The following is a 15,619-nucleotide window of genomic DNA, read 5'->3' as shown; positions in this document are numbered from 1 at the left end:
TCTGGGAATGGATTGAATGATACTTAGAAAGCTAACCTGTAGATCAAACTCTCGACTAGTGGAACGAACTCTCGACCACATCAAATTTGGTCGAGTCAAACTCTCGACCAAATTCGATTCAGTCGAATATTGTACTCTTGACCAAATTGAAACTAGTTGAAAGTCAAACTTTCGACTAACGTTAATATGGTCGAAAGTCAAACATTCGACTACCATTGTTTCAATAAAAATTTTGAATCATGTGCATTCGTGAAACTATTTTGAAGAAGAGACGTGTGTTTGGTAATTAGTTTTGAAATTCATACTTATTTGATAAGTAGTTTTTGTGAAGTGAAGTTAGTAAATATATTCTGGAACTTACAATTACTTGATAAACGAGCGAGATGTACCCGCGTGTTGCTGCGGAAAATAATTTTAGTCTATATGTTAAACGTAACTTCTAAAATTTATAAATATGGTACGCAAGTTAACGCTTTTGTGTGTGTAGTTTAAGGGTAAAAATGCGAAAGTATGGAGTTTTTATGGGTAAAAGTATATTGTTAGAAAGTTTAAGGGGTTGGTAATATTTTTGAGCTAATATAATCTATATATATATATATATATATATATATATATATATATATATATATATATATATATATATATATATATATATATAAAAGAGAGTTTAAAAAACATGACATGTCATTAGCACCTTAATTGTAGCTAATTGTGACATGTGTAAACTCCACATGTATCTTTCATAATTATCCAAAAATTAAGGAGCTAAATAATATTTATTAATTTAATATTATTAATTAAATAGAATTAATTAATAACTACTCCGTATATAAATTGAAACGGGTTTAAGCTTTAACCACTATTTCTTTTATAAAGCTTGAAAAATTAAAAAATGTTTGGAAAAACCAAAATCAACTTCATTTCAAACTATAGGTTCTGAAAATGAACATCAAACGTCGTAAAATAAATGACTCATTTGAAACGATTTTTGAGTACCGTGCAACGCACGGGCTCAAAACCTAGTAGTTACTATAAGAAATATTCTCAAAACGTACCCACTTTCTGATTTTGACCTGGAAGCTAACCCGGATTATTACCCAAACCCGACCCAGTTTCTTTTTGATCCGAATTCATTACCCGATCCAACTTTGTTTCCTTTTAATCCGTTGTAAAAGGATTGCAACTTGACGATTCAGGTGATTGTTCAGATGTAAGGTGATCGATTAGATCATGAGCGCGATAGTGGTTCTTAAATGGTTCACACCATGATGCATATGAACTTGTCTCGATCTCTAGTTTGATGGGGACTGAATGAACAATGTGGTTGATAGGTAATTAGGCTACTGGAAATTTAGAGTTTTCGGTTGTCATGGTTGATCAATCGAAGAAGAAACAGAAGAGAAAAGAAGGAGATGAGATAACAGAGATGTGAATCGTATTTGTATCAAAGGGTTTGTCGTTATACCATATAAGATCGTAAATAATTGTCTACTTCTCATTCATTATACCACCATATTCCATATATGTATATCAAGGTAGTAGTCTATCACTAACTTGTGCAATATAATTGGAATACAAATCCTATTCTAATTATACATTATCTCCTAAATAAATACAGTACCACACACACTATATCAAATCTATACATATACATATCTTATACATATCAGTTACTAATATTCTTGTCAAACACATTGCCTCAACATAGATTCTAGCATTGGCCCACAAACTTTTGTGGTTGTTCATAAGAAACATAAACTGTCATCATATGGATGGATCATAAATAAAGTGACACATTCCTTATAAATGGTCAATTCGAATAACGTTAAATCTGAAACAAGCAAAACCGGCCCTGGTATTGAGCAGTCAGGGCGACCGCACTGGGTATCTATGAGGGGCACCAGATCGGGAAGGCTTTTGTGTATTTTTTCTTTTAAAAAAAATATTGAATTAACTTAGCTATTGTGAGAGAAATGATAAAAGTGTCATTATTAGTCCTTCGTATTACTTTACAAATAAGTACACATTTTCTCCGCCTATGTTTCGACCCTTATAAAATTATATACCATGGACATTACAAACTATGGTATTTGCAACTGTATACATCTGTCAAAAATAACTTCAACAAGAGAAACACTTTCCATACCTATGAATTACGTACTAATATTATCAGTTAAATAAGCAAATGATTACGTAAATATAAATATTTCTCACGTAATAATTATAATCTATGTATATTTTCTTTTTAATAGAAAAATAAACAAAAAGCCGTCTTTTTTTTTAGAACGGCAATATCGGCATCGAATCCTCTCATTTGCCATCCATGCACCCGTTAGGAAGAAACTCCTCCCATCTATCACGCAAAGCGTACCCGGAATACTTTAGGTTAACGGTTTGGTCCGAACAGAGTGAAGGATACCAGAGGCACAACCTTTGGAGAAAACTCCCCCCAAAATTTGAACATGCACCTATTTTTTCAAAGATACATGCCCACAAACAACTGAGATTTTTTACTACTCAACCAATAGTTAGGTGGTCCGTCTTTTATACCAATAGTTGTTATCATTGTTATATTTATAAGGTTATCAATAGTTGTTATCTATGTCCACTTTATTTCATGGGGGATGATTCTCACACACACTTTATTGATCCTCATACACCAATTGAGTATTATTAGAAGAGTAAATGGTTAAAATAGGTGTGTGAGGATCAGAAAAGTATGTGTGAGAATCATCCACCTTATTTCATATTATGTTTTCATCATAGTATTTCAATACTTACCAAAAATTATGAAGTATTCCAAGCTAACTTAATAAGGGCATTTTTCCTAATTTGCATAGGGCATCACCAAACACGGGATTGGCCATGGAAAAAAGTCAAATATAACTTAAAAACAAAAGGTTCACATCACTTACCTGTTCATAAGAAACCGCAATTTACTAAAGGGGTTTGTTTTTTCTAGCATCCAAATTACTTCATCCACCATAAACTATGCATTAATAAGTTGTACTGTACAATTAAATAAAACAAATGTTTGGTGGATGTAGTAATTTAGATGGTTGATATATACTTTACTAAAGCGTGTGTCATTTCAACTATCTCGAGCTTCCCAACCAGGGATAGTGCATTCTTTCCACCACTTCAACACCTTTAGATCCAAGAAACTTCTTCGAGCACCTCTCTAACATTCCATAGATTTGCAATCTCGGGAAGATCAAGAAGAGTTTTTGACATAACAAACCACATAGGTAAGAAAACATAGTGAGATCACAAAATGGTTGCATGCAAAATCTGTAGATCAATATAAAAAAAATATAGCTATAATCAGCTTTCATACCATCTTTGTGTTCTATACTTCCTCCTAAAACAACTGCATCACTTTTGTTTGCAACTGATCCATGTTGTGAATTACTTGTCTATTTGAGTAGTTTATGTTGTAATTATAGTAGTTTGATCTTACTGAATGATAATTTACCTATAACTCGTTAGTTTGATCTGAAACTGTATAGAAGATCTTGTGAATTACTTATCTACTTATTTGAGTAGTTTATGTTCTAATTATATCTGAAGGATCTTATTGAATGTTGAATTACCTTAATAACTTATTAGTTTAATTTTAAACTGGGTTTAAGATGTGAATTGCTTATCAACGAGGAATACATGCCCGCGCTTTGCTGCGGGGTGGGTTTTTTAGTTTACTCGCGGTTTTTCTTCTCTCGTTTCCTGCATACAAATTTGTCACAGAAACAGTTTCCTTCAATTCCAAACATTACACACAAATTTGTCACCAAAACATTTACCTTCACTTTGAAACGTTACATGCAAATGTTTACCTTCAGTTTGAAACATTCATGTGCATTTGTCACCGAAGCTTTACAAAATAGTGAAACAAAATAGCAACGAATAATTCAATTTTATGAGATTTTTCAAGCTTTTTGGCAATTCAAAAATGGCCGGTTAGAACCGAACCTCATCCATTCATAGCAAAGCAAATTGGCCCATCGAGACAAGTGGTGGTTGTATCATGTGTCGTGCGTGATCGACCCCACAATAATTAACGCATAGGTGAAAAGGTTGTTACCTCTTGAAAGAGGCCTAACCAGTGATCGCATTCCAAATTAACATACAAGCATATATTCCTTGATTGTGTAATATCTCAATCAAACTTGTTAAGTATGAAAATCAGAATACATTAATATCTTAATCTAGTATCAACTAATTACTACCCTTAATATGCTGCTTGTTACTGTTTTGTGTGACGCCTGGAACTTGTTCATAGTTCAGTAACTGTTGTTTATAAAGAACAGTTAAAATTTGATCATAGTTCATTAACTATAAAGATAAAAGAAGTCATATCGCTAGTCGTACCTGTAGAATAAGACATGTTGCTTCTACTTCTTGACAACAGTGATCTCTATTTTTTAGTTCAACTGCGAACACAAACATTTTACAATACGATACAAAACAATGTTAGTTACTTAATTCATGAATGAAAAAAATTTGATATTAGAATTGGAAAATCGAGAAGTGTGTGTAGGATAACATACCTTGTAACGGTCGGTTAATATAACGCTTAAAGAACGGTTAAAACAAACTTTTCCTAATCGAAGGTCGCAACCCATTAGGTACCACTTATCTCGAAAAAGACAAAACGGGCAACATGAAATCATGTACATTACACCATTATAAAAATTATCTTTTGTAGAATAAAGAAATCATGTGATTAGTTGAAGACATTGATGTTATTTAATTAGGTAAGCTGAATTTGTGATCAGGTCAGACTCTTTATCTACCAGTTTCGACCCGCCCATATTGCCACCGCTTTCTGTTAGAGAATGCTTAGAATACTTTTCCTGTGAATATAGCTATAACATTTTTACATAAGTGAAAACTAACCTCCTTTTTCAAGTCGTGCAGGCAACGTATCTAAAAATCAATTCACAATATATATCTGTTTAAATAACGATGCCATTAGATTCGTTATTTGTATAACATACAATAGCGATCAATATTTTAAATTCACATAACATACACAAATACGAACATATTTATCATCGCAACCTTTTACATACTGTTGTTGATAACGTTGTTTAACAAATGTTGCCACCAAACTAGAATAGAGCAACCATACCCATACCCTCTGGAGAGTAATGGCAACCTACTTTAGCCAATAAGATTGCACAAATCTGTTGACAGTTAGTATATTTGTTAGCAAAAAATAAATAACCATAAAACCCCAAAGAAAAACTTGGCAGATTACAAACGTAACCCAAACGTAACCCGGTAGAGAATAAAAACATGTTAAAACGACATACTTTAACAACAGAAAACAGCACAAACAATTTAAGGCGACGTGCATAAATACCTTAACCGGTCAGATATATACACAGCAGCAAGCAAAGGAATAAGAGTTGTTCTGGCTGCAACTCAAAAGTTGCCATTCCTAGACACAATTCATTTTCACCGACTGCCAAATAAAAGTGTGTATATATACACAGCTGCAAGCAAATGAAGAAGCTATGGACATTATCACAAGGTGTGCAATTACATAAATTTCCCGAGTTAATGTGTGAAAGTACAAATATAACCCTGTGAACAGTCCCAGCTCATGATAATTAGTATTATAGATTAATTAATTTGAGCAGTTTCTGTTGTAATTATACCGGCATGATCTTATTGAATACTGATATACCTAAAACTTATTTTTGTTGATAATTTTGTATTGAGAATGGTATAATTAACACTATTATTTGTATGTACAGATTATGTCCACATTTCTGTAACAAAAATTATTCTAAAATTGTCAAGCTCCAAACAAAGTAAGTAATTGAATTTGTAGTTTGTATGTACACAATTGATTTACTTTTTAATGTTGATATTGTTGTGTTTTTAATCACATGTTGCAGGCCATAAGTATTCCTTCTAGTAAGAGTGGTTATTGCTGATTGAAGAACATGAATCCGATGACCAAAGTGTTGTAATTTTATTGTTCCAAATTTTTATAAATGTTGTGAATATAATACTTTTGTTGTTCTAGGTCGTAATATGCGTTAATAATATAATTGTCCCATATTAACAGGAAGGTATCAACAAAGATAGCATAAAACCTCTGATGAAGATTGAAGAACTTGAATCCAATGACCAAAATGTTGTTGTAATTTTATTGTTTCAAGTTTTTATGAATATTACAAATATATGTTTTGTTGTTTATTTTTTCTAGGTTGTGATATGTGTTAATAATATTTTGAATGTACTTAATTAACATGATGTTATCCACAAAGATGGTATAAAACCTGTGAAAAAGATGAAGAAGATTCATTTTATCTTCTCTGAGATTGCCAAGATTGTAAGTTATTTTAGTTATTTTTTTCTGTATTCGTTTGATTATATATGTCGATGTTGGTAATGATTGTTGTATACTATTTTTAATGTCTAGACAACCCTTTATGAGAGTTTAAATCAGGTTATAAGCTCTATCCTTGGAGATTATCTAAAAACATTGCAGGGACCAACATCATCTTTAAGAGAACTCAAACATTCCTTCGCAATGTTTTTTAGATGATTCCCAAAGATAGAGCTTATAACTTGCTTTAAACCCTCATAAAGGGTTGCCTAGATATTAAAAAAATATATACAAAAATCAATACCAACATTGACATATATAATCAAACAAATGCAAAAAAAAAAAAAAAAAAAAAAAAAAAGTTAACTAAAATAACTTGCAAATTCAGCAATCTCAGAAAAGGTAAAAAGAATATCCTTCATCTTCTTCACAGGTTTCATACCATCTTTGTGGACACCATCATGTTAATAAAGAATAATCAAAGTATTATTAACACATATCACTCCTTAGGAAAATTAAACAACAAAATAGATACTTGCAACATACATAAATACTTGGAAGTTGGAACAATAAAATTACAGCAGCATTTTGATCATCGGATTCAAGTTCTTCAATCTTATTCACAGGTTTCTACCATCTTTGTTGATACCATCCAGTTAATACAAAACAATCAAAGTATTACTAACACATATCATAACCTAGAAAAACTAAACAGCAAAACAATTATATTCACAAGTTTCATTAAACTTGGAACAATAAAATTACAACATTTTAGTCATCGGATTCAGGTTCTTCAATCAGCATATAACAACTCTCTCTAGAAGATGTGTTTGAAAACACTACAATATCAATATAAAAAAATAAATCAGTACATACAAGCAACAAATTCAATCAATACTTTGTTTGGAGCTTAACATTTTTAGCGTAATTTTCGTTACAAAAATGTGGACATAGTCCGTACATACAAGTAATAATGTTAATTATACCACTCTAAATACAAAATGTCAAAATTATTAACAGAAATATGTTGTAGGTAAATCAGCATTCAGTTTGATCAGACAGGTATAATTACAACAGAAATACTCAAATTGATAAGTAATTCACAGCATCTTTTACACAGTTTAAAATTAAACTAATAAGTTATAGGTAAATCAACATTCAGTAAGATCATATTGCTATAATTACAACATAAACTACTCAAATAGATAAGCACGACATCTTCTACACAGTTTCAGATCAAACTAATAAGTTATAGGTAAATTACAACATAAATTACTCAAATAGATAAGTAAATTACAACATCTTCCATACGGTTTGGATCAAACTAATAAGTTATAGGCATTCAGTATGATCATACAACTATAGTTACAAGACAAACTACTCAAGAAAAGTAATTTACATCATCTTCTACACAATTTCAGATCAAAGTAATAAGTAATAGGTAAATCTGCATTCAGTAAGATCATACAACTATAGTTACAACACAAACTACTTAGATAGATAAGCAATTCACAGCATCTTCAACACAAATTCGGATCAAACTAATAAGTTATAAGTAAATTAGCATTCAGTAAGATCAAACAGCTAGAATTGATACATACTACTCAAACACATAAGTAATTCAGAGCATCTTCTACACAATCTCAATTCAAACTTGATAATAGAAATAATTCACAAGTAAAACAACAATCAAATTCAAAAATCATCTAATGTAAACTAGAACAAATAGAATAAAAATGCTTAATAAACTTACCAATGGCCAAAATTGTGTTTCCTTTGTGGTGACCCGAACTTTTCCATGATTATATATTAAATGAAATTGATATTTACATGATTAAATGTTTCCAACATGTTAAGCAATCAAACTTGTTAAGACTTGATTATTTGAAGTGAGTTTCATGTAGACAATTGACCACCCAAGTTGATCGGCGATTCACGAACGTTAAAACTTGTAAAAACTATATGATGATATATATATTGATATGTATATAGCTAACATGATATTATGAAAAGTAAGTATCTCATAAGGTATATTAACAATGAGTTATATACATAAAATGAGACTATTGAATTATGAAACTCGAAACGATATATATAACGATTATCGTTATAGCAACGCCTTACTAAATACATATGTATCATATTAAGATATATTCATTGTTGGTGAGTTGTGTCACCAATATGATTTAAGTGTAATGGGATTAATTTGTTAACCAAAATAACTTTGATAAATATCGAACAAGTTTGAAAAAGTGTGGAGTGCACACTTGTTTGAACTTATCGTAATGTGTTAAAATTTGATTTAAAGCTTTCAACAACATTAAATGAGATCGTTAACTTAAAGCTTTCAAAAACAACACTCACATTTAACGACTAACGTTGACTTAACGACTCAGTTAAAATGAATATACATGTAGGGGCTGTTTACTTTTTTTCTTATTAAGTCTTATATGGATATAGATGGCAGAATGGATATAGATAATTATATGCATTAATTAATGAATAATTTATGGTGTTTACTTTTTATGGTGAATAAAAAATCTGAATGATGAAATTGACCTTTTTACCCTTTAGTTATATAAATCACCTTTTTTAAAAAAAAAAAACGAAAACTTTAAATAACAAAATTTTTTTCAATTATATAAATCATTTAATAGTATAATATAATAATAAACTTGTTTATTTATTTGTGGAATACTTGCATTTTATAGTTTATACCAATTGATAACAACAATCACAAAAACCCAACAATCCCAATAACGACAACAGTTAATAAGCAGCTGTAGCTTTTAAATCCAAATCCAACTACATAAAAGAACATTCAAGCAGCATGGTTATAATTATTATATGTATAGCAATATTCAAGTAAATATTAATAATTGATATAATTTCCTTAAAGAAACCATTTTAAACCATCATTCGATCGCCGATAACAGCAAAAACGAAGTCACAGACATCATATTCTATCAACTATATACACTAATTGTATTCTTTCTTACTCTCAACTTCTTTCACTTCTATAAATCTTTTGTTAAATTTACAACCCCTATTTTATTTATTCATAAATTCTATGAGAAAAAAAATCAATCAGTTGGGTCAAACGCTAACGAAAGAAAAAGCTTTATTGACGCATAGACAGTGACGGAGTAGTCGGAGTAATCGGGGTAACAGACGTGGGGGTTCAAAGTGAGAGTACATGAGAGTTTTTAATTAAAAAGGTGAACTAATTAAAGGTGGGGGTAATATTGGGAAGATAAACAAAAAAAGGAGCTATATGTGGACTACATAGCCTTTTGGCATTTCCGAAACAGCTTTCCACTCATTCCATATTAATATTAAGTCAAAAGTAAACAATGAAGGCACCTGACCGAAAAAGTCTTTCATTCAATTTAGCAAATTTAAGTCAAAAGTAAACAAGGCCGTAGTGTATTAAGATGTATTAGTACACTTTTGAAAGACTTCAAGACACATATCAAAGTACTTCTACTTAGCAAAAATGCTTACAATTACATTTCCATTCATTTTCATCAACAATTCTACTCGTAGTCATTCAGTATTCGTACCCGTATTATACACAGCTTCTAGACGTACTTACTATGGGTATATACCAATAGGAACTAGCATGAGATTCCACTATTGATTATGTCATGCATGACTAATCAAATTTAACTTCTACCATGAACTAGTCAACTAACTGGAACTCCTTTTAACCCCACTCACCACTCACCATTCACCACTTACCAATCAATCCATTTCACTTCCAATTCTCTTTCTAAATCTCTCTAAACACACACACACACTCTTAGGAACGAAATTTTCAGTAAACTAATCATCAACTTCATCAAAAATTACTTCAAGAATCAAGCTATAATCATCATAGGAAGAACACTTCAAGAACACTTCGAAAATCCTTTCAAGTTGCTAGTTTACTTTCAATCTTGCAAATCCATTCCAAGTAATCATCTAAGATCAAGAAACATTTGTTAATTACAGTAGGTTATCTTTCTTATTCAAGATAATATTCATATCCAAACTTTGATTCGATTTCTATAACTATAAACTATCTTAATTCGAGTGATAATCTTACTTGAACTTGTTTTCATGTCATGATTCTACTTCAAGAACTTTCAAGCCATCCAAGAATCCTTTGAAGCTATATTAATTTTTGTCACTTCCAGTAGGTTTACCTACTAAACTTAAGGTAGTAATGATGTTCATAACATCATTCGATTCATATATATATAACTATCTTATTCGAAGATTTGAACATGTAATCACTAGAACATAGTTTAGTTAATTCTAAACTTGTTCGCAAACAAAGTTAATCCTTCTAACTTGACTTTTAAAATCAACTAAACACATGTTCTATATCTATATGATATGCTAACTTAATAATTTAAAACCTGGAAAAACGAAGAACACCGTAAAACCAGACATACGCCGTCATAGTAAAACCGGGGGCTGTTTTGGGTTAGATAATTAAAAACTATGATAAACTTTGATTTAAAAGTTGTTCTTCTGAGAAAATGATTTTTATTATGATTATGAAACTATATCCAAAAATCATGGTTAAACTCAAAGTGGAAGTATGTTTTCCAAAATAGTCATCAAGACGTCGTTCTTTCGACTGAAATGACTACCTCTTACAATATTGACTTGTAACCTGTATTTCTAACTATAAACTTATACTTTTATATTTAGTTTCATAAATTTCAGTTCATTATGAAACCATAGCAACTTGAATCACTCAAAACGGATTTAAAACGAAGAAGTTATGGGTAAAACAAGATTGGATAATTTTGCTTGTTGTAGCTACGTGAAATTTGTAACAAATCTATACAAATCATAACTTAACTAACTTATATTGTATTATACATATATCCTAACATATGTTATGTAATCTTGGGATACCATAGACACGTATACAATGTTTTGACATATCATATCGACCCATCTATATATATTATTTGACAACAACCATAGACACTCTATATGCAGTAATGCTTGAGTTAGCTATACAGGGTTAAGGTTGATTCCAAAATAATATATATACTTTGAGTTGTGATCTAGCCTGAGACTTATATACACTGGGTCGTGGATTGATTCGAGATAATATATATTGATTTATTTCTGTACATCTAACTGTGGACAACTAGTTGTAGATTACTAACGTTGGACTGCTAACTTAACAAACTTAAATCGTTAAAACATAATAAAACATATTGTAAATATATTTCGATCATACTTTAATATATATGTATATATTTGTTATAGGTTCGTGAATCGACCCGTGGCCAAGTCTTATTTCCGACGAAGGAAAAATCTGTGAAAGTGAGTTATAGTCCCACTTTTAAAATCTAATATTTTTGGGATGAGAATACATGCAGTTTTATAAATGTTTTACAAAATAGACACAAGTACTTGAAACTATATTCTATGATTGAATCATTATACCGGATATCACCCTTTCAGTTTGGTAGCCTAAGAATTTGGGAACAGACCCCCAAATTGACGTGAATCCTGAAGATAGATCTATGGGCCTAACGAACCCCATCCATGTTATGGATGCTTTAGTACTTCGATTTTATATACATATGAGTGTACCTGTATATTGGGGATATTCTAGATGCATTTGTTAATGTCGGTTACCAGGTGTTCATCATATGAATAATTTTTACGCAGATTGCATGTTGTTTATGAGAAATGGAAATATGAAATCTTGTGGTCTATTATTACGAATTGATAAATATATAGGTTAAACCTATAACTCACCAACATTTTTGTTGACGTTTAAAGCATGTTTATTCTCAGGTGATTATTAAGAGCTTCCGCTGTTGCATGCTAATTTATGGACAAGAGTTGGAGTCAGCATGCTTGTATAATATTGTTTAAAAACTGCATTCGAAGACATATATTGTTGTGTAATATTATTGTAAACCATTATGTAATGGTCGTGTGAAAATGCTATATTTTAGATTATTTGATAATCGTCGTAATATTTTAAAGGTTATGGTTTGTTTTAAAATCGAATGCAGTCTTTGAAAAACGTCTCATATAGAGGTCAAAACCTCGTAACGAAATCAATTAATATGGAACGTTTATAATCTATATGAACGGGACATTTCATCCTTAATACATTATTTGCAAAAGAATTGAGTGATTGGTTGAAGAGCTTTACCTTTTTTAATGTGAAGAATGAAAAGTTTGATTTTATTGTAGTTAAATAGTTGTAATAGAATGTGAGGGTGGGAGGTAATTTTATCAAGAAATTTAAAATATCTCTCTCTTTCTCTCTCACTATATATATATATATATATATATATATATATATATATATATATATATATATATATATACATGTATATTTGTACATGTATATATGTACATGTATACACATATACATATATATATATACATGTATATTTGTACATGTATATATGTACACATACATATATGTACATGTATATATGTACACATACATATGTGTAGATGTATATATGTACATGAACATATATGTACATGTACATATATGTAGATCTATATATGTATATATATATATATATATATATACATGCATACACGTATACATGTACAGGTATATATGTATATGTATACAGATGTATATACATGCATATACGTATACATGCATACACGTATATATATATATGTATACATATGTATATATATATATATATACATATATATATATATATACATATATATGTATACATATGTATACATATGTATACATATATATGTATACATGCATACACGTATACATATATACATGTATATATATATATATATATATATATATACACACACACGTATACATGTATATATGTATATATGTAACACCCCAAAAAAATTTATTACTTTTTTTTATCAAAACTGCAAAAATCATTTCCATCTCATGGCAAAACTTTTTTAACTTTCAATGTACTTTCTAAACATCATACCACATGATATTAACATCTCTTCAACTTATTAGAAAACCATTCATTAATACCAACATCGACAACCAAAACATAGTCTTTGAAAGAGTATGACCCTAAAAACAGTATGTACACAACAATATTTGGGTCGACTTACACAAATGTATCAAAAAGGGTAATCTAAGGAACTACTTGCTTACCCAATTAGCAAGTGTCAATCCACGTCTAGTACTTCATGATCTCCATTCCCTCCCCGTGATTAGCTTTTTATTCACAACTTGTACCTATCCACATCACATAACCAAAAAGGATAAGCATAAAACTTAGTAATCAACATAAGAAATCAAAGAATTATCTAAGTTAACAACATAACTTATAAATCTTTAACAATTGAAATTCATTAAGAACGGTTAACCATCACTCATATAGACATTCAATATTACAAAATAAAAGAATAAATAACCTGTTTCCTTGATGCAACTCCTCTTTCACCATCCGATTTCACCATCCGCTTGGTCCACGTAAGGCTCATGGTAAGCTTAGTCAACAAGGACTCCTCCTCAACTCTGTCCACTAGGGACTCTTTCTCAACTTAATCTACCCGGGATTCTTTCTTGACGTAGTCCACTAAGGACTCTTTCTCAACTTAATCTACTCGGGATTCTATCTCGACTTAGTCCACTACAGACTCTTTCTCAACATAGTCCAATATGTACTCTTTCACAACTTAGTCCACTAGGGACTTTTTCTCAATTTAGTCCAATATGGACTCCTGAACAACTTTGGAATACTTATCTCCATCAACCAATTTCAATACCGGATTATTTCTGTAGCTTTTAATTCATACATGAAACTAGCAGGTAAACAATGTGAGAACAAGTATCATAAGATAACATCAACAATTTATCTAATACATTAATGTAGTACGAAACTCACCTTACACGATAAGGATGCAAATGGAGTTCTTCCTCACTTCAAGCACCTAAAAGAATCTGCACATATAACATTTATAATGAATATTTAGCTTCTTAAGCTAACACTTTCTTCGCAACCAACCAGATTAATACTTTTTTCATCATTCATTCACTAACAAAACTCATCAATCAATGTCATGCCTTTTAAATACAACATCAATCAACTAGAATTTTATATTACTATTGGCAACTTTATCAAATAGAAACTTCATAGATTTATAAGATTAGTTCCTTTCTTATAAACATCATCTTCTTCTTACTTCATTACATAAACATCATCATATTTCTACATTTATATAATAATAACTTTCACTTTTCCACTTATTTCATTGATAAGTTACATTACATTACTACACTCATTAGTCTTTCCCCCAAATTTAAGAAACTAGGGTTTATGTGAAACCCTTACCTAACAACTAATTAGTGCAAAATATGAAGTTGGAAAATTTACCTTTTAATAAAAGGAATAATTACCGCAAACTTTGAAGTGTTACAATAGTACCAATTTTTACATGAAGACAGTACTCCATAAAATAAATTCATATTCAGATATATGTAAATTAAATTAGAAAAAAACATATAATCCTTTCGGTTAAAAGTGAAATATGTAAGGGTTAATTGGAAACGTAACTAAAGTTACTCACCTCATAATTGCTAAATGGGTTGTTGAATCAACAATCAAAGAGAACATAACATGAAATCTTATAGATCAGAAATTGGGAAAAAAATATTTGTGAGAAGTGAAACCCTTGCATCCTGTTAGTATCGACTAAGGCTCAAAAGAGGCGATTGTGTTGTTTTATGTGTCTGGTAGAAGTAGGATGGAGATGGAGATAGCTACCAAAAGCAGGTGGTGTCAAAGTGTGATATACAAATCATCTAGCATATTGACTAAGAAATGATTTCCGATCACGAATGGGATGGAGATAGAGAACAAGTTTATAATTTGAGGATAATGTTGTTGAAATTCAAAAATAAATTTTGTTCAAAAGAAGAATTTGATGAAATTTGGTTCACTTATAAACCGAATACCTCACAGAAAAGCAAGAACAAGTGTATAATTGACTTTTATTTTTTAGTGTCCCTTCGTTTTTTTTTTTTTAAAATAACAACGTAATTCCATTATCCCATTCAAATATACCGAGTCTGTTAAATCATTACATGTAGATTGCATGTGAGGGTAAATCGTCTTTTTATCGTGAAGGGACCAACGTCTACTCATATCTGAGAAACTCCATTTGTATAATTAAAAAACAAAAATGATGGATAAAAAAAAAGTCTTTTCTTTTCTATTAATTAACTCATGCTCTCCTACTTGTTAACTCATTATCATCTCTCTCACTCACTCAATAATTTACACTCAATAA

The 15,619-nt window shown here is 30.3% G+C and overlaps 1 long non-coding RNA gene across 1 annotated transcript; it reads right to left on the bottom strand.

Annotated features, from left to right (window-relative positions):
• Positions 1-13,360: 13,360 nt before the first annotated feature.
• LOC139877802 (uncharacterized) lies at positions 13,361-15,209 on the bottom strand. Its single transcript, XR_011768780.1, has 4 exons — positions 14,897-15,209; positions 14,215-14,270; positions 13,742-14,131; positions 13,361-13,562 (listed from the first exon to the last, which is right to left on the bottom strand). It is a non-coding gene; the product is annotated as an uncharacterized lncRNA (long non-coding RNA).
• Between the last annotated feature and the right edge of the window lie 410 nt (positions 15,210-15,619).

Source organism: Rutidosis leptorrhynchoides, chromosome 11 (genome assembly GCF_046630445.1).
Source record: "Rutidosis leptorrhynchoides isolate AG116_Rl617_1_P2 chromosome 11, CSIRO_AGI_Rlap_v1, whole genome shotgun sequence".
Classification (NCBI taxonomy): domain Eukaryota; kingdom Viridiplantae; phylum Streptophyta; class Magnoliopsida; order Asterales; family Asteraceae; genus Rutidosis; species Rutidosis leptorrhynchoides.
Note: the sequence above shows the minus strand (reverse complement) of the source record. Positions and strands in the feature narration are given on the sequence as shown.